Genomic DNA, 22124 nt, shown 5'->3' on the forward strand with positions numbered 1-22124 from the left:
GCATCAGAAAGATTCCTAAATGCATTACCTCTCTCCCCTCGGAATAGCTGAGATTTTTTTTATCCTCCTATTGCAAGAAGTTTAATCTTAATACATAAATTGCGAGTGAAGTCAGGACTTTTCTCACTTCCTGAGAGATACTAACTTTCTGGCGGGACTTGGACTAGAGCTGTGTCTACCAGAGAGCACCCCTCAGATGTGGGTCCTCATCAAGTCTCTAGATGAAAAAGGAAACCTCAAGTAAGTTGCCTCAATGTCCATCTAAAAAACACCAATGAGATAGGTTGACAGTTGGATTCTGCAGACAAGATGCAAACAGCCTTAAACTAACAGTTAATAGCCCATGACATTAACAAATGGAGTGAAAAAGGAAATATTTAGAATAGAATGTCTGCTCTCAGTCATTCTCTGGGTACTTCTGCTTTTAATCCACTCATGCCTCTTTTTCATTCATGCTGTGTTAAGAGTGTGGTGTGATTCATCCTTCCCACCGTGCTCTGCTTGGGTTGAATGACGGGACAAAATCCACCTTTCTCTAGATGATACAGAAACCCCTCAGACCTGGTACCTAGACTTTTCCTAAGGTACCTTGGCCCAAACCTTAGGTAGCAGGTTGAATCTCAATGTCTTCCCAGGCCTAGGTTACCACCATCCGATTCCAATCTCCTAGTTACCAGGAGAAGAAGTAGGAAAAGAATGTCAAAGGTCATGGAAAACTTAAACATAAAGTTTTAAAAGGCTCTAACCCTATCAACAGACACAATCAACACAGTGAGAAAAGGAAACCAAACCTATGGAATAGAAGAAAGTATTTGCCAATTCTGTATCTTATAACGCATTATTATCCAGAATATATGAAGAACTCCTACAACTCAGTAACAACAACAAAAAGTAACCTGATTAAAAATGGGCAAAATCTTGAACAAAGAAGATACGTAAAGGCCCCTGTTGAGCATGCACAGAAGAACATAAAGTTTATAAACAAATATATGGTGCTATATTTGTGTTATTCAAATTCTAGGGGGAAGTCTAGAAGTCAAAAGTCTCGTTAGGGGGCCAATAATGAAAAATGTTGAGAAATCCTGATGTAAGCTATCATCCGTGTTTCAGTTTCCGATTCCAAAATACCTGCAAGAGATCTCTGCCCACCACAGACACAACTCGGCTATGATCAAGGTCAGAATCCTCTTTTACCACCACCATTCACTAAGCACTAAGTCTGTCAAAAATTATGTGCCAGACCCTGGATTGTGCTGAGGGTGAAACTGACATTAAACAAGTAGGAAGTGGCCCAGTGAATTCTCTACTAAATCAAACCTTCAGAGGTTCCCCCTTGCACAGTCCACACCTCAAGCCCAAGCACCATGTATGTTATGGTGGACAAGTCCATAAATTACCTACCTCAATTTCCTTAGACCAGTGGTCGGCAAACTGCGGCTCGCAAGCCACAAAATATCGACTTCTGCGCATGGGCCACAAAGTTTTAATCGCACTGTACATCCGCACCCGCACGTAGTATTTTGTGGAAGAGCCACACTCAAGGGGCCAAAGAGCCGCATGTGGTTCGCGAGCCGCAGTGGCGACCACTACCTTAGACTAATTTCTCTCCAATCATATTCTGTCTTCCATCAGCATATAAATTCAGTATGAACTTTGTTATCTCCTTACTAGAGGCCCAGTGCACAAATTTGTGCACAGGTGGGGTCCTTCATGTCTGGTCTGCAGGGATCGGGCCGAAACCAGCTCTCCAACATCCCCTGAGGGATCCTGGATTGTGAGGGTGGTTCTCAGGTGATACACCCCAGAATCGGGCTCCCTCCTCTCTGGTTCCGGGTGCATCACCCAAGAACAGCAACTGCCAAGTCATTGCAGCTTGGCAGCTCCTGGGTTGAGTGTCTGCTCCATAGTGGTCAGTGCGCGTCATAGCTACCGGCTGGTCGGCAGGTCGCTTAGCCTTTATTATATATAAATACCAGTCCCTACCTTCCCAGTGAATGCCATTGAGAACTTTACAAGCTAACTCACTGCTACCTCACAGATAAGGCAAGTTAGTTACTCCTTTCTCTGTGGTCCCAAGCCCCTGTGGAAATGTAAGCATTGGGTATTATACGTGTTTTCTAATCACTCTGTTAATCACATGTTGACCTGTCCCATACACTGGGCCTTTTCTAAGTCAGAGAATACATGTTACATTGCCTATTTCAAGCATCAAGTATAACATATATTTGCTGGAAGGACAAATTAACAAATGACAAAGTACAAGAGGAAGGGGTTATTATTTTTTAATTTAGAGGATATGCGATTATATCGAGGCGGAAACATTTGGGTTTGAGCGTAAAAATGTCTCTACTTCCAAAATACACTTTTTAAAATGATTTTTAAAATCCCCTCTGGGTTAGCAAACTAATACTTAAGGAAAAAATATTCAGAAATTATAGACATACTCAGGAAAGCAGGGAAGAAAATCACCTCTTCTCTCTGCCTAGAAGCAACCATCATTAATATTTTAGACATCTATATTTTCAGCCGTGTACTAAGCATTTTCCTCTACATGATTGAGATAATATAATTTTATAACCTACCTTTCTTCCTTAATGCTCTATCATAAGTATTTTCATTATCATAACAAGTATTAAAAATATAATTGTTAATGATTGTACTTTGTTCCTTCACATGGGTATATATCACAATTTACATAATCATTTTCATATTCCTGGATTTTTAGGTGGTTTCCAGTGTCTTGCTCTCATAAATAATGCACATATTTGTTCATAAATATTTATGGCCATTTCTGATTATTTCCTTGGGATGCATTCCTAGAAATATAAATAATGGGTCAAATGGTATTTTTTATGTGAAATAATACCCAAATATTTTGTAGAAAGTTGTTAGCAATTTATGTGCCCACCAGCAATACAGGAGGTTTATGTTTGATAGCATTTTGGCAAGTGCTAGATAATAGCAGCATTATTATTAATTATCTTTATCTTATTTTTTTTTCTTCTTCACTAAAACAAGTCTGTCATTAGGTCCAGCTGTTTCTCATCATAAAATGCTATTGCACTCCTTCCCTTCCTCTCTATTTTCAAGTTGCTGTCCTAAACCCAGATTCTTGGTTATTTTACAGAAATTTGCCAAAATCTCACACTCAGGTTCACCTACCCACCCCCCTCATATTCATGCTGGTACTAACCTCAGACTTAATTTCAGCCTCTTCTCAACCCCATTGCCTACAGAGTCAATATCACACAAGCTCAAGTTCAATTGTTCTTTGATGGATCCAAATGAATTGCATTTGTTTTCTCTGGGGGCAAGAACCATTCACATAACAATTCGTTCAACAAATATTTGATGATCATCTATTATGTGTCAAGCACTATGCTAAACACCAGAACTACTAAGAGAACAACACATAGTCCCCCAAAGATGGGAAGTTTCCAGTGGAGAAGAAGAGGAATAAGTAAATAGACAATGAAAATGCAGACTGATCAATACTTCAGTAGGAATAATCACAGTAGAAGGTTTAAGGGCAAAGACTGAGTTTTCCTGCGGAAGAAGAAATTTTGCCTCCACACTGCAACATAGAAATTCTGCCTGAGTTTCTAGCCTTTGAACTCAAGACTACAATATCAACTCCTCCCTGAATCTCCAGCCTCCCCGCTTGCTCTATGAATTTTGCCAGTTGCCACAATCACATGAGGCAATTCTTTAAAATCAATCTCCAATCCTTCTCCTTCTCCCTCTGTCTCTCCCTCTCCCTCTCTGTCTCTCCCTCTCCCTCTCTGTCTCTCCCTTCCCCGTGTGTGTGTGTGTGTGTGTGTGTGTGTGTGTGTTTCTACAAGATAAAGAACAATTTGGTAAAACTGAAAATATAAATATTGCTAATTCAGAAATTCCACATTTAGGGATATAATCTAGAGAAATTCTCATACATCTACCAAAGGAGATACATAAATAAAAAAAAAAGTTCACTATAGTATTGTTTGTACTAGCTAAAATAAATAAATAAATAAATAAGAAAAGCAACCTAACATATCTTCAATAGAGGAAGATATATCCATTTTTTAAAAATGATCTACAATAGCTAGTACCATGGGAATCTTCCATCTATATGTATCAACTGAAATATAAAGGTAAAAAAATATTTGGTACATTGTAAAATGGTGTAAAGTTTGATATTATATTATATATTTTAATAATAAACTACCATATGCTGTTTATAAATGTATGTATAATACTTTAAAATCATAAATTGGAAGAATTCACAATAACTACATGGCTTCTTGCCTCCAATGAAAGATGGAGGGAAAAGGAAATGGAGATACTAAATGAAATTTCAACCAAAGACAAGTACCATATGATTTCACTCATATGTGGAATTTAATGAACAAACTGAACTACCAAGCAAAACAGAGACAGACTCATAGATAGAGAACAGGCAGACAGCTCTGCTGAGGGGTGGGGGTGTTGTGGGGTAGAGGGATTGAACAAAAACGAAAAAAATAAGAGAGAGAACTCAGGGGCATGGACAAGTGTGGTGATTGTGGGGGGCAGGAGGGTAGAGGTGGAAGAGGGCATAGAGGGGATAATGGTGATAGAAAAAATAAACTAAAATTAAAAGAAATTTCAACTATATTTATATGTTGTTTTATCGAAGTCTGAAGCATGTATAAAGGTTAAGATTTGTTAATAACTAGGTGAGACGTGCAAGAGTGTTTGTAATATTACACTATAATTTTCTGTATGGTGGAATTTTTTATAATTAAAAATGTATAATGTTATGTTTGAATTTACAAATCAATAATTTCAGTTATTGTAATAACTATGTATGGTGCCAGGTTGTTAGCTTGAATAATCGGGAGGAATCACTTTGTAAGTTATATGATTGTCTAACCACTATGCTGTAAACCTGAAACTAATATAAAATAATATTGCATGACAATTGTAATTGAAAAATACAACTAAAAAAATAATTTCCGTAATCTAAATTAGAGATGAAGGTAGCCTGAGCACAGTGCAGGGCTAAGATAAGTGGACGGGCCAGCCAATCATATAGCCAGACAATCAGTAGTCCTTTAACGCAGAAAGTAAGAGAGGAGGAGCAGGGAAGGCATATGAAGGGTGTGTCCTAGATTTCTGGCTCAGGAGACTATGGAGGGGGAGGAACTATTAGTGAGAGAGGGCTGGTGGAGGGGGACTGGGTTTGGAGTAAGAGAGCATCTTCTGTTGAACTGATCATAATTCGAGGCACATTATGAACACTCAGTAAATGTTTCCTTGACTCATTTGAAAGGAAATACTTGGACAGCTGAGACAAAGACATTCTATTTCAGAGACAACATTCGCCTTCTTTCTAGGTATTTGGGATATATTGGGTTTTGTGTACTCATCACAGGCCAAGTCAACCAGGTAGTGAGGATAAGGGAAACATTCTCACATAATCTAATTACAGATGATATTAGACAAAAGATTCCAACTGAATGTCACTCCGAACTTTAACAACACCCTGGAGAAAATAGCTATTACATTTCAAGTGGCAGAATATGGCTCCCCTTTTAAAAAAAAAATCAATAGATTCTCTGGAGAAAAGCATTAAATGACTTCTTTTTAGAATTTCATCAGTACCTTTCCTGCTATACAGACAGTGTATAAAATCATAAACAAAGATGATGTGGTTGAAAAGAAAGTCAACAATAATACAGATCAACTGCCTTCCTCAGACCTGAAATGTCTGAGACATTTCCTATTTATTGTTAAAGCTCCTTCAGACATAACCCAGGTCCCATAGAGCCTTACTGATCAAATTGGCCTTTTCTCGGCCTCCCCTTGTTTCTTTCTGACCATGGCTAAGTACCAAGCAGAAATAATTAATACAATATTGATCAAAATAGGTGTAATTATCTGTGTATGTGTCCTTTTTTGGGAGTCACTAGGCTACATGGGAACAAAGGTAAAGTTGCATTAAGGGATGAGCCAGCCAGGCAGTTTCTTGGGATCTCTAATCTATAGGAATTGTAAAACAAAGCAGAACAAATCAAAATTACCTTAGAGGAAGATGCCATGCCTGAGTGAAAGTTCAGAATATTCCTCACCATCCTCAGTCTCTCTGTTGAACACTTTTACTGCAGGCATGGGTGAATTGCAGTGTGCACTCTGGCCTCACATTAACCCAGTGGCCAGCCAAGTGAGCACTATTTGGTGGCAGCAAAATCATCTATAATCCCCAAACCAAAAAATGCACAACCTATTAACTAAGACTGTGTCTTTTTTAAAAAAAATATATGTTTTTAATCAATTTCAGATAGAGGAAGGGAGAGGGAGAGAGAGAGAGAAACATCAGTGATGACAGAGAATCATGGATCGGCTGCCTCCTACACACCCCCTATTGGGGATCAAGCCTGCAAGCCAGGCATGTGTCCTGACCAGCAACTGAACCATGACCTTCTGGTTCATGGGTCGACAACCACCGAACACCAGCCGGGCTGCATCTTTGTTAGAGTATCTAAATGCATGCCACTCGAATTTTCTCTACCCAGCACTAACCCAATGCTATTCCACAGTAGACTCCTCAAAGTGAGGGCCATTGACCAGAAGCTTCAACCCCAGCTGGGAGCTTGTTGGAAATGCAGAATCTCATGCCCCACTCCAGTCCTATTGGTTCAGAAGTTGCATTTAAACAACATCATTGTTGATTCTTACACATTTCAGTTTATATGAATTCGTCCACAATACTTCTAAATTCTGATGGCACTGTGTTGAAATAGAAGATCTTCCTTTCATGCCTGGATGCACACTCTCTTCCAGGTTCAGCACTATGATTGCTGCTACCTAGCAGTGCTGGGCTCAGAGTTAGTTTTCAATAAATATTTAGGAATCCCACCGGATTGTGAACTCCTCAAGGTCAAAAGGCACACATTGGTATTTGTGCACCTTTAAAACCCAGCAAGGTTCTGCCATATAATAAATGCTCACTTTGTGTTAAACTCCTGAATTTGTGCATGACTCATATTGGAAAAAGGAATGGACTGAAAACATAGCTAATGTGCTGAATGTCACTTTGGTCCAACCTTCTCTGATGTCATCCAGTCCTAAGTGAGTACCAATTCCCATGTGTTTCTACATGATGTTGGATAGTCTTTTTCATTTTTAAAGTAGCCTTGTCTTCATAATCGCATTAATTCTTTGATTGACACTAAGAAAAATGGTGTTCTTGATAAATCATGCAGGTCAACTAAGTCCTTAATGGTTAAAGACGCAGATTCAAAGAGTATGTGATTTTCTCAATGCCAAAAAACTGGTAGGTAACAGGGTCAGGATGTGTTCTCCCAGCTCCTGGCCCAGTCTCTTTATCACTATACTACACTGATTATCACCATCAGATGGCCCTGATATTGTAGGAAAGTTACTGGCACTTGCTTTCAGCTTATATTTTTATTATAACTATTTCATTCAGCCATGCACACTGTTTATTTTCTCAAAGAAATTTGCCTGCCTGGTTTTACAGTAAGTGACTTCTTCATCTACACATTCACTTATTTATTCACTCATTCATTTATCCAACCACTTTTTATTGACCTCTTTGAATAGTGTCAGCCCAAGGGTGGCCATTCGATATTTGTTTAATTGAACTGATTAGCTTCCTTTGATCAATAGTGATGATTTGAGTCCCTGATATCCACTGCTAATATAGTCACATTGCCAGATGAAAATTATAAAGTCATCAAATATTAGAGCTGGCAGATGCCTTTAGAGATTATCTCCTCCAACCCGCACTTCTGCCAGATGAAGAGGCTTAGTGACACGTACGAGTTCACATTACAAAATCTTTTGTGTCGCTTTTCCTGTAGGGACCGAGTTATCTGTATGATGTGCTTGCATTGATCACAAGCCAGGTTGTTGCCAGATCCTCACTTAACTTGGGCACAAAACGAAATTATTAAAAATACCCCAAAGCCCCATATAATAGTTAAGATGTCTTCTAAAGCTTGCAGTTGATAATGTGCTCATACGGCTGATCCTAAGAAATTTTTGGGATGACTGAGATGGACTGCCACGTGTAAATATTCATGACACAAACTCATCAACCCTTGAAGGAGAACATACGCGAATAATTAGCCAGATAGTGAGTTGTGGTATCACGCTAATAGGTCACTTGGCCCCTAAAGAGAGGCTAACTGAAGCTGTTTTCTTTTTACAAGGCAACCAAACACGCGAGACAATAATTTATAATGTTTGTTATCACTTTGTGATATCGTTTTTGGAGTGTTTTCTTCTAAAGTAGCTAAACACTCATAATTACTAGATGCCATATTTAATATGGCACATTCTAAGCTTTTCGAGAAAGTGACAATAAAGGCATAATTAAGTAGTTTACTAATTTCTGTTACTATTCTTAATTTCCTTCTTTTCCATAGTATATCTACTAGTAAGAAAAAGTAACACAGACTCTTTCTGTTGTTTTATTCAGTATTGAAACATAAAAATTATTTTCAATTTAGCTCTGTAATTTCACTCTCCCATCTGTAGGCTATCTCATCTTCACCAACAGGTAGTAAGCAAGGAGAAGCAGCAAAAGGGAGAAAGGGAGAAATTCAGTGTCCACCCTTGGGTGCTTTCCCTAAGAACAAAAACTCCCCCCACCTTCTCCACCTTACACTGCGGAATTCCCATGATTCTTGTGTATCCTATAGATGTATGGATCCAAACTCTTCCCTCTCTGCTGAAGACATGTCTGCCCTATGGCCTTGCAACCCTATTCCTTGACACAGATAAATGAGTACATTTGTCTACCAAATGACAAGGATAAGAATTTCATAGATATGAAATGGCCACCTATAGTAGAATGCATACATTGCAGAATATTCATAAAATGGAATACTATACAACCATAAAAGGGAACATCCACTACAAGCAAGGTCACAGTCAAACCTCGCAGACACAGCAATGAATGGGTGAAAGAAGGAGCAGAGTACATACTGTATAAGTCAATGATATGAAATTCAAGAATGGGAAAAAGTAAACTGTGATGATAGAAGTCAGAATATTGGTTACTTGATTTTGAGAGGTGGGAAGGACAGTGTGGGCATGAGCTTAAGAAGGGGCATGCATGGTCCCATATACACTGAGTGGCCAGGTTATTATGACCACCCGACGTTTGTAGGCAAATTAGCTATAATTTCACGCTGAAGTTGCTAGAGGGCCCGACCATTGTAAATAGGGAAGCAGGTTCTTTACCACAACAGAAGTGATTTTCTTCTGAAGATATGGGTAAACAACACGATTTAACAGCCTTTGAACATGGGATGAATATATACATATATATATATATATATATATATATATATATATACATATATACAAATATATATATATACATACATACACACACACACACACACACACACACACTGAATGGCCAGATTATTATTACCACCTGACATTTGTAGGCAAATTAGCCATACACTGCACGTTCAAAGGCTGTTAAATTGCGTTGTTTACCCATATCTTCAGAAAAAATCACTTCTACTGTCATGGTAAACAACCTGCTTCCCTATTTATAATGGTCTGGCCCTCTAGCAACTTTGCCTACAAACATCGGGTGGTCATAATAATCTGGCTACTCAGTGTATATGTAAAAATCCATTGATTGTAGACTTAAGATCTGTGTATGTCTCTACACACCAACAAACATTTTGTTTGGATGGTAACTGACTCTTTCCACCCAGCAACTGGCTATTGCTAGAATTATGTACACAGTCGTGGTACCCATCTACTGCTCTTTCTCTAGCAGCCACCCACTTTGGGTTATCCACTTTTTTTTCATAAGGGAGTTCCTCTTTGGAAAGCGTGCATACTGACCACAACAAAATATTTTGAAATAGAAATTTAAACACAACTTAACAAAAACATTTTAACCAAGAATCATTTTCATTACACATGCAAATCTGTGGCAGATGTGTTCAGAGGAATACGCAAGTCCACTCACCACGAGACGAAAAGTACAACTGAATAAGCATTTCTGAAATATTGTAATGATTTTCCCCCTGGCTCCCAGTCAAGACTGGCAACAGAAATACAGCAACACCATGAGAAAAGTCTGTCTAGGTCCATTATGACAAATCTCAGACAGTGTTGGGTGACTGGGGAATGTGACTCAGCTCAGAAGTCTAGGAATACCCCTTACAGGGAAACGCTAAAGCCCATTTTGGGGGTAAGCCATTCTACTCTTATTTATGCACAGGCATTGTCTCATTGATCACCTATCAGATCAGTAGCATTATGAAGTAAGGCCTACAAACATTAGCCAAATTTTCTCCCAAAGTCAAAGAGCTTTTTGGTTGGGGACCCCCAAAGGAGCCCTCATTTTGTAACTCCCAGTTCCTATAATATGCCTGTGTCATCCTACTGGTTGGCCTTCTTAGAGTTGCTTGTAGACTGAAGTATTTGGAAAGAGGCTTAGAAATTACTTAGATTAGTCATGGTAGGCTTTTTCCCAATATAGGGCATAGTACATATCTTCAATTTTAGTCTACCTTGCTGAGAATTTAATGAATTTACCCTGTCACAAATCAAATAAAACTAAAATGAATGCTTTACAAGTTATACAACTGTTTTTATCATTTCTCTTGCTGTCCTGATGTGCCCCATTCTCTGAGAATTTTGGAGGTGGGGGATGGGCATAATCCCTGACTTCCACCCACCTCTTAGGTACCTGCTGAAGGTACACACTGGTAACTATGGTGTTTACCTCTGATTTCCACAACAACTGTGCCTAATTGTTAACTAGATCTGTACTCTTGACATTAGAACCTAATAGAATCACATTTTGGAAACTAGCTACCATCTCCCAACATCCCCTCCTCCCCACTCATCAACCACCCTGGCCACTTTTTCACATAGAACCTCCCAATATCATCTTCACAACTTAGGGGAAACATGCTGTGTATTGAAAGCCTTATATGGAAGCAATGCCTGAAAGAATTAAGGAATTGCCAGGTTTTTCTTGGCTCTCCATCAACCTTTCTCAAGGAAACTGTGGTGCCCTGGTACCCAGACAGACCTGGGGCAGTCTAGGCAGTCTAATCAGCCGCTACTGTCTCACAGCCTGTTTGCAATCAAGGCTGCTTTTTCAGGGAAGCAGAATGAAGCATCAAAAGTTCTTGACATTGCAACAGACTGCACATGATGGTCATTCAAAGGGCACCTTTCCAAATAAGAATCGTGGAACTCTTTAGAAGTTTGATTACATCAAACAAAGCCATATCTTGTAAAAGTTGAGGCTATGGATAATTTGGATGCATTTTGATATTAACAAATTTTTAAAAAATTAAATGACCTAAGTAGAAACTGAGGGTTCCAGTTATTAAAATGGGAAAGGGGGAGCCATATCATAGAAACTGCAGCCATCTTAAAAATACAGAGGAAATGCTTCTGGCCTTCTCTTCACCTCTCACTTAATGCCTCTGCCCAGGGAAGATGTGTCTGATTGATGGGATAGGGCAGTGGTCGGCAAACTGCGGCCCCTTGAGTGTGGCTCTTCCACAAAATACCATGTGCGGGCACGCACGTACAGTGCGATTGAAACTTTGTGGCCACACTCAAGGGGCCAAAGAGCCGCATGTGGCTCACGAGCCGCAGTTTGCCGACCACTGGGATAGGGGACAAGTATCTCAGCCTCTGTGCTCGGGGACAAGGTCACTGGAGCACGGATTCTCTACCTTATGCCAGGTGGACAAAGTCAGTTCAGGCGGAAGCACTGGGAGCTCATTTTGGTCTTGGTCCTAAGCCATATATGCCAATGTGCATGTGCCCATAATAAAGCTTATAAAGAAGATTATTAGTGTATGTTGATGGGATGTATATTCCAGACATCCAATAAATTAAAATAATGCTAAAGAATACTACCAAGGGCCCTAGCCGGTTTGGTTCAGTGGATAGACCGTCGGCCTACGGACTGAAGGGTCCCAGTCAAGGGTACCTTCCGGGTTGCGGGTTCAATCCCCAGATTGGAGGTGTGCAGGAGGCAGCCAATCAATAATTCTCTCTCATCATTAATGTTTTTATCTCTCTCTCCCTCTCCCTTCCTCTCTGAAATCAATAAAACAATACATATTTTAAAAAAAGAATGCCACAAAGTAAAACACTCCTACAATTTGGAACTAAAACTCCATCCATACAATTGCAATTCTTTGATTTTCCCTTCTTGTTCCCATTCTTCTCCCACACACTTCCTATCGCAGAGGGGACCACCTCTAAACTTTGTTTATCATTCCCCTGAGTGCTTTCATAGTCATACTATATATGTATTCCTCATATTCCTCAATAGTAGTAAATTTTGTTTTGCTTATTTATATACCTGGTATATGAACAGTATATTCACATAGTTCCTTTTTTATTTGCATAAAATTATTTTGCTGCATATTATGTTGTCAGGGTTTACTCATGTTGATAGAAGTATTACTAGTATATTCATCTTAAATGATTATAACATTCCCATGGATTAATACATTACATATATATGGTGATGGATATTTAGGTGGTTTCTATATTTCACTATTATAGCCACACTTCTATGAATATTCTGTGACATGTTTCCATGTGTACTTATGTGAGAGTTTCTCTAAGCTACACATCTCAGAGGAGAATCTATACATGCCAAGGTCAGTACATTACTGTTACTATGTTTTTCTAAAGCTAATATTTAGATCTCTGATTCTTACCTTTTTCCTCGCTGTTGCAGATCCCATAAGAGAGAGGATATGATTAATGCTTCCTTCTTCCTCTACCTAAGGTAATCTTTCTTCCTCCTCTTTCTGTCACATAAATGCTTAATCATTTTCTAAGACTCAGCTAAGCTCCTCTCTCCTAAGAAAGCTTCCCTGAACCCCACAGATAGAGGGTTCACTCCATCTTTCACACTCTCATGGATAGCACTTCTACGTGGGACTTGTCAGTTACCAAACCCTGTAGAACTTACCTTGTGTGTATTTGCACAAATTTCACAAAGACTATGCTCTCTAGAAGAGAAATCAAAAAGCAGACCCCCCAAAAACCATACTATAGAGGCATTATGTCCTTTAACTGATTCCTACTCACCCAAAACTCCAATAATTAGAAAGGCTACCCAACAGTAGCATCCTTGGCATTACCCTTGATCCATCTTATTGATACTCTTTTATCCCAAACACTCGGGTTCTTTATAGAACTTTGAATGTGAAACCAATTTGATTAACTCTAACACCTACAAAAACACAGGTAACATGGTCCCTACCTTCACTCCCCTTGACATTTACTTGACCAGAGAAGGTACACACATGTATTATAATAAGAAAAATCCATATGTAGAATTATAAAATTGTGGGGCTTTAAAGCTAAAATGACTTGGAGGTGATAACAAATCTCTTTGATAAATAAGAAATTGTCTTTGAGGTGACGCTTCACCTGAGTTAACACAGCCAATTAGTAAAGTCAGAGCTCTTGCTAACTCATTTTCTTTAATTCAGAAATATTTATAGAACACTCAACCATACCATATCTCTATGTATATGCTAATTAGAACAAATCCAAAGAATTTCATTTAATTAAAACCATTTTTTCAGAGATGTACTCCATTGAGTATTATCCTATCAGCTATATCATGGACTTTACAAAAGACATTTCACTGGAGTTTTTAAGTTCCATTTCATTTGGTGGCAGTTAAACAGGAAAATGATGGCACCTGAGTGTGTAACAGGATGTAAACTTGGAAGTTTCAACTGAGGCAGAAAGATAAAATAGATGAGAAACTCCAAGGTGGGAGGCTATACCACCTGAAAAACTTTGGAGGTTAATTCTGAGAGTCATATAGATCTGACACCAACAAGAATATAAAAAGAGATCAAAAGAATAAAAAATAGGAGAAATATTTTTATGAAAATCACTTCTTGGATAAAAGCTATGCTATGATGCTGTCCCTTTCTTCACTCTCCACCATTTACCTTAAACTTAAAGAGAGGGTCTTCAGTAGGAGCCTTGAAGAGAAGGCTCTGTGTCCCCTTGACTTGGGGGAATGAAGAGGCCTGGTGAGTGATATATGCCCAAAGAATAAAGGCAAGAGGCTGGGTGAAATGGCATGCAGTAACAGCAGAGGGAAGGTTTCAGAAAATCACTGCACTCCTGTGTGTGTGAATTGCAATCTTCTGATATTGAACCTCATTGGAAAGATCAGCCATTTACACAGAGGTCCTGCCCTAACCGGTTTGGCTCAGTGGATAGAGCATTGGCCTGTGGACTGAAGGGTCCCAGGTTCAATTCCGGACAAGGGCATGTACCTTGGTTGCGGGCACATCCCCAGTAGGGGGTGTGCAGGAGGCAGCTGATCTATGTTTCTCTCTCAACGATGTTTCTAACTTTCTATCCCTCTCTCTTCCTCTCTGTAAAAAATCAATAAAATATATTTTTTTAAAAATTACATAGAAGTCCTACCAAAAGGAGCTTCTGCCAGAGGGCAAGGGGATTCTTAGAAGGTATGTGGAGTAGACTGCTAGAAATATGCATTGAGTATGGGTCAGGACCACAATGACCAAAAGTAAAGGCATTGACCATGATTGTGGCATCCTGCTTAGAGAAGTCCAGCAAGAGAGACATCAAAGCATCAATGGAGAATCCCACCAGAGAAAGGGTTAGCTGAACCTATCAGCCAGGCTAAGTAACTCAATTAACTTACATCTGACCAACTATTGTCTCCCCTTTCTCCCCATTTCTCTTCCTTCATTCAACCCAGGATAGGCTGTCAATGTCAACTTAAGCTAAAGAGGAAAGATGAACAGCTGTTAGAGAAGGGGGGAAGGAGGAAGGAAGGGAGGGAGGGAGGGGAGGGAGGGAGAGAGAAGAGGGAGGGAGGAATAGGAAGGGCTAATCATACCTCATTCTCCCAAAAATAGTATGGCCTACTTGGACTGCCCCAACCCATGGCCCCAAAGATCATTTTCTTTCTGCTATAGTATGAAGGCACCAAAGAGAAATCACATTAATAAACACACAGAGAAATGTCTCATTTTCAATAAGTTTTTATTGATTTTTTAGAGAGAAACATCAATGTGAGAGACAACCATCGATTGGTTGCCTCCTGTATGAGACCCTGACTGGGGACTGAACCCATAACCTGGGCATGTGCCCTGACCAGGAATCAAACTGGCAATCTTTCTATAAACGGGATGATGCTCAATCAACTGAGCCACTCTGGCCAGGGCCACACAAATTTCTTTAAATCTCCATTTCTCTTTGAATCTCTTACATAATCAGCTGTCCTCAATATCTCATCTCTTCTCTCAAAAACATCTAAAACTCTCTTTCATAATGCAGGGAGTTTATTGACTTTTCTCTCTAAATTCCCTTGCTACCCTATCAGATCTATGTGGGTTTTTTTTTAAGAAGTTATTTATTCCTCATAATAATGATAAAGCAAACATTTATCCCTTCTTGCATTCTGTCTACCCTGACGCTTATCACCATAGTCCACAGGCTGAAAAGGGTAAAAGAGGATGGGAGAGGGGGAAAGGCTATGAATATTATATGTTAGTATGTTTTATCACTCACATGAATTCATAGAATGGGAATCTCTATTTATACATAAGTAACAAAACAACTTCAAACACGAATAGCAATTATATTGGACCTCAAAGGAGAGGGTGAGTTTCGGGTGTTTATATTAGCACATCCACATTATGTCTATCCTCTTATTCCAAATGCTAAGAAGTTGAAAGTCAAATCTAAGTATTCTCAATCACAAAACATTTTTCCATATCTTTCAAAGGTATTTCCTGGGGAGAGCAGCCATCCCTAAGTGTGAGCTCTAGGAAATCTAGAATCAGTTGCTCTCTCTAATTGAGCACTCTCTTTCCTTAGATTTTAGAAGAAGCATGAAAATGATTTACTGATTTAGGAACTGGGTGGAGTAGACCACAAAAGGACAAATCAAAAACATCTGGAATAAACTAGTTGAGAGAGTGAGAGAGCGAGAGAGAGCGAGCGAGAGAAAGAGAGAGAGAGAGAGAGAGCTTTCAAATGAAACAAAGTACAGATGATTTGGCTAAATTTAAGCCAAGCCAAACACTCACATTAAACATTGCACTTGGATCTGGTTCAATAGCAGGAGCCGGCAAGAGGGAGCGTCAGCCAACATTGCATCAGACACACATTGTGGATAGAGGAAATGAGTTTAGTCCAGCCAGCTGTGACTTCAAAGGGGCTGCTTTCTCAGAGAACAGTGGGAAAGGGTTCCCTCTTCAGTGAAGATTGCAAAGTTCAGCCAAAGACAGTCCAAAGGGAATGGACTTCAGGAGGAGGAAAATTACAGTCAACGCACCAGAAAGAGTATTTTCCTTCCATGAAGTGGCTGTGACAGTCAGAAAAGGAAGAAATATGATGACAAAGAGAGGAAACAAGATTCTGATGCTCATTCAAGGACTGTAGCCCCAGGTGCATAATATGAAGTGGGGTGTTTGTGTGTGGATAATGTTGCTTTTCAGCTCAGACACCTCCTTACATGAATCAGGTTTCCAAATCCTTTGTATTTCTAGAAAAATATGCATTTCTTTCAAAGTATTTACTCAATACAAATTTACTGAGGAATCAGGAGTGGGTTAGACCCTCAGAATACAAAGACAAACCAAGAGTTCACAGTCTGATGGAGGGCCAAAGACATAAACAGAGGATTATGATACTGAGTAATAAGTCTTCTATTAGATCAGTGATGCCCTAAGTGTGATCACCTGCCCAGTATCAGCATCACCTGGGAACTTGTTAGAAATGCAACTCTGTGGCCCCAACTCTAACCTACTGAATCAGAAAGCTGAGGATGGTTTAACAAGCTCACCACATGATTCCGTAGCAAGCTAAAGCTGTAGAACTACCTTGATACAAAGCAAAACAACTTTGAGCAAAGACTCATCACACCTGAGCCAACTGAGACATCCTCTGCCATCTACAAAACACTTCTCAGTCCCTTCCACTAGATCAGTGGTTCTCAACCTTCTGGCCCTTTAAATACAGTTCCTCATGTTGTGACCCCAACCATAAAATTGTTTTCGTTGCTACTTCATAACTGTAATTTTGCCACGGTTATGAATCATAATGTAAATATCTAATATGCAGGATGGACTTAGGCGACCCCTGTGAATGGGTCATTCGACCACCAAAGGGGTCGCGACCCACAGGTTGAGAACCGCTGCACTAGATTCTCAGTAGAGTACTCTGGTGATTCACAAGAATTACACACAGATGTGTGTCTTGTCTCTCTTAGTAAATTCTAATAACTGCCAGGGTAGGGGCCGATACCTCTTTCATATTTTCTCTGATTTCTCCTCCTTTCAGACATTAATCCAATACTTAGAAAATACAGGCATTTACATTTACTTTAAGTAGCTAATTCAGAACTTAGACTGGTACAAGGGTTATACACTCATGAGGCGAACTTGGCCAATACATACTTAAAAATTTTCCTAGCTCTTGTAGGTTGGAGGCGAATATAAATGTTATCTCTCCCAAACATTCATTGGATGCTAGAATCCTCTCTCTGATATTTTTGCCAGGAGTTTGTTCTTAAGCCTGAGCACCTCCATAGGCCCCACTATCTCAGGAAGCAGTTTGCTTCCTTTCAGACAGCGCTACTAGAAAGAGCTAGCTTCTTTTGGGCTGAAATCTACCACAATTTAAATTCCATTTATTAGTTACAGTCCTATCCCTTGGGAACCCAGAGCAAGGATCCTTACATATTAATGTGACATTTTTCAAGTATTTGAAGTTAGTAATTATGCAGCATAAAACATGGGTTATACTCACGGACTCTGGAACCAAACTGTCTGCATTCAAATTCTTGTTCTGTCGCTTTTGAGCTCTCTGGCCTTGGGAGAGTTATTTACTATATGCAGCTTTGTTTCTTTATAGCCATAAAAATATATGATGGCATGACACAAAGGGCTTTTGTAAAGAGCGCATGAATTAATATATGTAAATATGCCTGCAACACAGTAAGTGCTCTAAAAGTTTTAGCTATTATTAATCATCACCATTATCCTAAGAAGCTTGTCAGATTATCTGACAGAGGCCATCTTTCTCATTCTCTAGTCATTCCCAACGTGAGCCTACTCACTCCTATGTGGGTTCAACTGCCGTCTCTATGTTTGTGTAAAATCTACCCATTCTTCTGAGCACACAGCTAAATGTCAGAGGCCAACTGGGCTATATGAAATGTTCTGGCCATTATACTTTAGGTAGAAATGATGAACACCATGACTAGTCCTGGCTCCTAAAATCATCCTGCGAAATCTCCAAACTCTCTCAGTTCATCGGCTAGCTGGATGCATAGGAACCAATGAAGGGCTCCAAGAAGCCCCAGGGAGTGGTGAAGCCATGAGTTGGAAGAAGCTTAGGTCGCAGAGTCAACACTTGGAGGGGAGCTGCCTCCAAGAGCCACCAGAATGGAACATCCACATTGGCCTTTGTGTGGCCAAGAGATAAACACTGATTGTGTTAAACCATTGAGATTCCACAGCCTACCATGACTAATACAATGACTCCCTGATTTATCCCTCTTGCTCAGACTTTGCTTCTGAGCTTCAGAACTATGCATTTCGCTTTCTACTCAGCCTTTCTACAGCGACCCTCCCATAAGGTAGTAAGTAAACTCAAGGCTTCTGGGACCAGACCTTCTGTGTTGAAATACCTGTCCTGGTAGGTGACCAGCTATAGAACCGAGTGGATTAGATAAGCTATTCATAACTGTATATACTTCAGAGTTGTTAGAAAATTAAATGAGTAGTTGTATATAAAACACTAATAACAGTCCCTGGTGCATAGTAAATGCTCAATAAATGCCCAACAATGTAGTTATTGTGACCATCCCACCCCAAATTTGCTCTTTCCCCTGGCTTTTCTAAATGAATAACTGCTAGTTTCCCCACCATCCAACAGCTATTAAAAACAGAAACTTGCAACTTAATCTTGAATCATGATTTTTCTCATCCTGTGTGGAACACATCACTACTGCTGATTGATTATACTCCCTAAACACTTCTCGAATTCGTCCACTTTTCTCTATCTTTTATTGTATCCTCTTCATCCTAGTTAAAGCCACCGACTTAAGTGCATCCTTACTCACCTTTTCAAATCCATTCCTGTGCCCTTCAAATGCATTCATCACACAGAAATGCTAACGTTCTTTAAAAATTCAAATCTGATCTGGTCACTCCAAAATCTACAATGTATTAAAACCTGTCATGGATTTTTGGAAGATGGAGGCATACTCTTTAAGTGGTGCACTCTAGAAAACATGTTTGTTCTAGGGAAGGAACACTGTGGAGTGGGCTCAGCATAGTCACTGAGTCTCAGTGCTGCAGTGTAGTCTAGCTCCATACCTGCTAACTCTGTTTTTGGTGCAATGCGTGAATTTTTTCTCATCTGTCACATTTTTTTCTCATCTGGAGATGCTGGACCCCAAGTCATCAGATTATTTATGACAACCCTCGCTATTTCCGAGGCTCAGAGAAGTTCAAAATTTGTCCTGGGGTAACATCCCAGTAAACTGATAAAAGTTACATTTGCTCATATGTCTTGTGCCTCTTGGTCTACATATCCTTCCATTAATTCCTTCAGAACTATCCTTTCCTGTAAAAAATAATAAAAAATAAGAGGATTGCCAAGAAAGGAACGAATTAAGCTAAAGCTAAGTGCTACCTAGTGCTCATACGTGTTTTGAGTTATCTTAATTGACACGTGTCAAATTTAAACTAATCGAAGACGTTGTCTGTCTTAGGTTTGTGGTCACATTTTCCAGAAGCATTGAAAAACAAAACAAAACAAAAAATTAAGTGGCCCTAATTCAACAATCCTAGCACTTTCTTCTGCCTTCAGTCAAAGAGGAATCAAAAATTGGCATTGGCAACAGCTTTGCATTAGTCCCGGAAGCGTGTGGGTTTTCTTGAGCTTCTTTGGATTTGTGACCAATGGTTCTGTCGCCTCCCCTGGTTCTAATAAAACTCAGTGATGGGTTTTGGATTACATTCATTCCAAGAGGGCTCCCTGTCAGTCCTCGAGTGGACTTTGTTGTCCACAGCCGCTTGCAATGAATGTGAGGGCAAAGGTCTCTGGTTACACCCACCACTGAAATCAGACTCATCTACACCACATGAGGAACATATTAGAGGGTGGAATCCAGCATTTGTCCCCACAGGACAAAGGAATAGCCTTGCAACTATTCCCTGTCTTTATTTTCAATGATTCCATGACCCATTCATTGCCTCTTACACTGGAGACAGCCAGGATTTCTCAGCAACACTGACCTGCACCGAAAAGAAAGGAGCATGCAGCAAAGGAGTCAAATCAAGTCTTGGGAATGTTTTCTCCAAAAGAGGTTGAACAAGTTTCAATACAAAGGCTTATAAACCCCTCCCAGTATATTTCCCTCCTTAATAGTTGCAGCCAAGCGCCTTATTATTATTCACCCCATGTTTGAATAATGGAACGCTTAGATCACTGTATTCATCAAGGGAAGGAAACACTGTGTATTCTAAAAAGCACTTTGAAGAGAGCTCTCTCCCTCTGCGATGCCATACTTCACTGGGTTCTCCTAATTGCTAAATGCACGGCTCTGGCTTGAAATTCAAGAATTTGAAGAATTGTATAACATGCCCTGCACCAGTGAAATCAGACCACATCTCATTCCAAGGCCTTCATTATCCAAGCAAACCAATCCAGTCCGAGATTACTGCAAACTGTATCAAGATTTTACACACACACACACACACACACACACACACACATATATAAATACCAGATTACAGGAGCCCTCCCCCCCCCCCCCCAATCCACAAGGGATATGCTTAAAGATCCCCCAATCAATGCCTGAAACCACAGAGAGGGCCAAACCCTGTATATATTGCATTTTTCATATATATATATATCTCCATCCGTGATAAAGTTTAACTTCTAAATTAGACAGAGGGAGATTATTAACAATAATAACATAGAACAATTATAACAATATACTATAAAAAGTATCCTGAATGTTGCCTCTCTCTCAAAATACTGTACTGTACTCACCCTTCTTCTTCTTGTGATGATGTGAGAGGATAAGATGCCAAACCTCAACGGCTCAGTGTCCCTCATTCCAGGGGTCCCTTTGCTGAAGTCTTCGTTTAGGCTCAACGTCTGCCCTCTGTCAGGACGAGGTTTCAGTTCATGTCGTCCACCCAGAAATCTAACGCCTTTTCTTCTTCTTCTTCTTCTTTTTTTTTTTTTTTTTTTTTGTTGTTGTTGTTGTTGTTAATCCTTACCGGAGGATATTTTTCCACTCATTTTCTTTTTTAGAGCGAGTGAGAGAGTGGGAAGGAGATCGAGAGACAGAAACATCGATTGGTTGTCTCCTGCATTCACCCGACCAGGGCCAGGGAACCTGCAACCGAGGTACGTGCCCTTGACCGGGAATCCAACCCCGGGACCCTTCAGTCCGAGGCCACGGCTCTATCCACGGAGCCAAACCAGCTGGGTTCTAATGCCTTTTCTATCTTAACGAGGCGCTGATCGTTCATTGGACCCGGACTGGTGCAGGTTGAGGCGTGATAGCAAAACAGCACCAATGTCTCTCTCCTTCTTCCGTTTCACAGAGAGCAGCCGTGGATCTGGCAGCCTCGGCCCGTAGCTCGGCGAGTCCAGAACTTTCCCCTGTTCGCTTACAGGAGGCACTTGGCGTCTCCCTGGCGCCTCCGACTCTCAGACATCGCTTTTCTCGCACTTGGAGGTCATTTCGAAGTAAAATCAGGGCGTCGTGAACACCAGCACCAATACACCGGAAGGTGTAGGATCTGATAAACAGCCTGGCCACAAGCGGAGGGAAGACGCCGGAAATGGGGAAGAGTCACTTCCGGGGCGGGATGCTGCGGAACTCGCGAGACTCGCTAGACTTCATCACGCTGCTCAGAATAGTGCACAATTTAAAACTTATGAATTGTTTATTTCTAGAATTTTTCCATTTAACCAGTTAACTGGCACATTATTTTGGATTTAATTTTAAAAGGTTGGCCGCTTGCATCTATAGACGCTTATGACATACAAATGGTTAATACAGTGGAGCCTTGACTTATGAGTTT

The 22124-nt window shown here is 40.1% G+C and overlaps 1 long non-coding RNA gene across 1 annotated transcript in view; it reads right to left on the bottom strand.

The window, feature by feature from the left end:
• The window catches only part of LOC138993217 (uncharacterized), a 205726-nt gene extending 184287 nt beyond the window's left edge, over positions 1-21439 (bottom strand). The window contains exon 1 of the long non-coding RNA XR_011468252.1: positions 21079-21439. This is a non-coding gene — a long non-coding RNA (uncharacterized lncRNA). The remainder of the gene's footprint in view (positions 1-21078) is intronic.
• Positions 21440-22124: the final 685 nt, after the last annotated feature.

The sequence above is a fragment of the Myotis yumanensis genome, unplaced genomic scaffold (assembly GCF_028538775.1).
Source record: "Myotis yumanensis isolate MYYU_CA2020_CCGP unplaced genomic scaffold, mMyoYum1.0.hap1 SCAF_15, whole genome shotgun sequence".
Lineage (NCBI taxonomy): Eukaryota > Metazoa > Chordata > Mammalia > Chiroptera > Vespertilionidae > Myotis > Myotis yumanensis.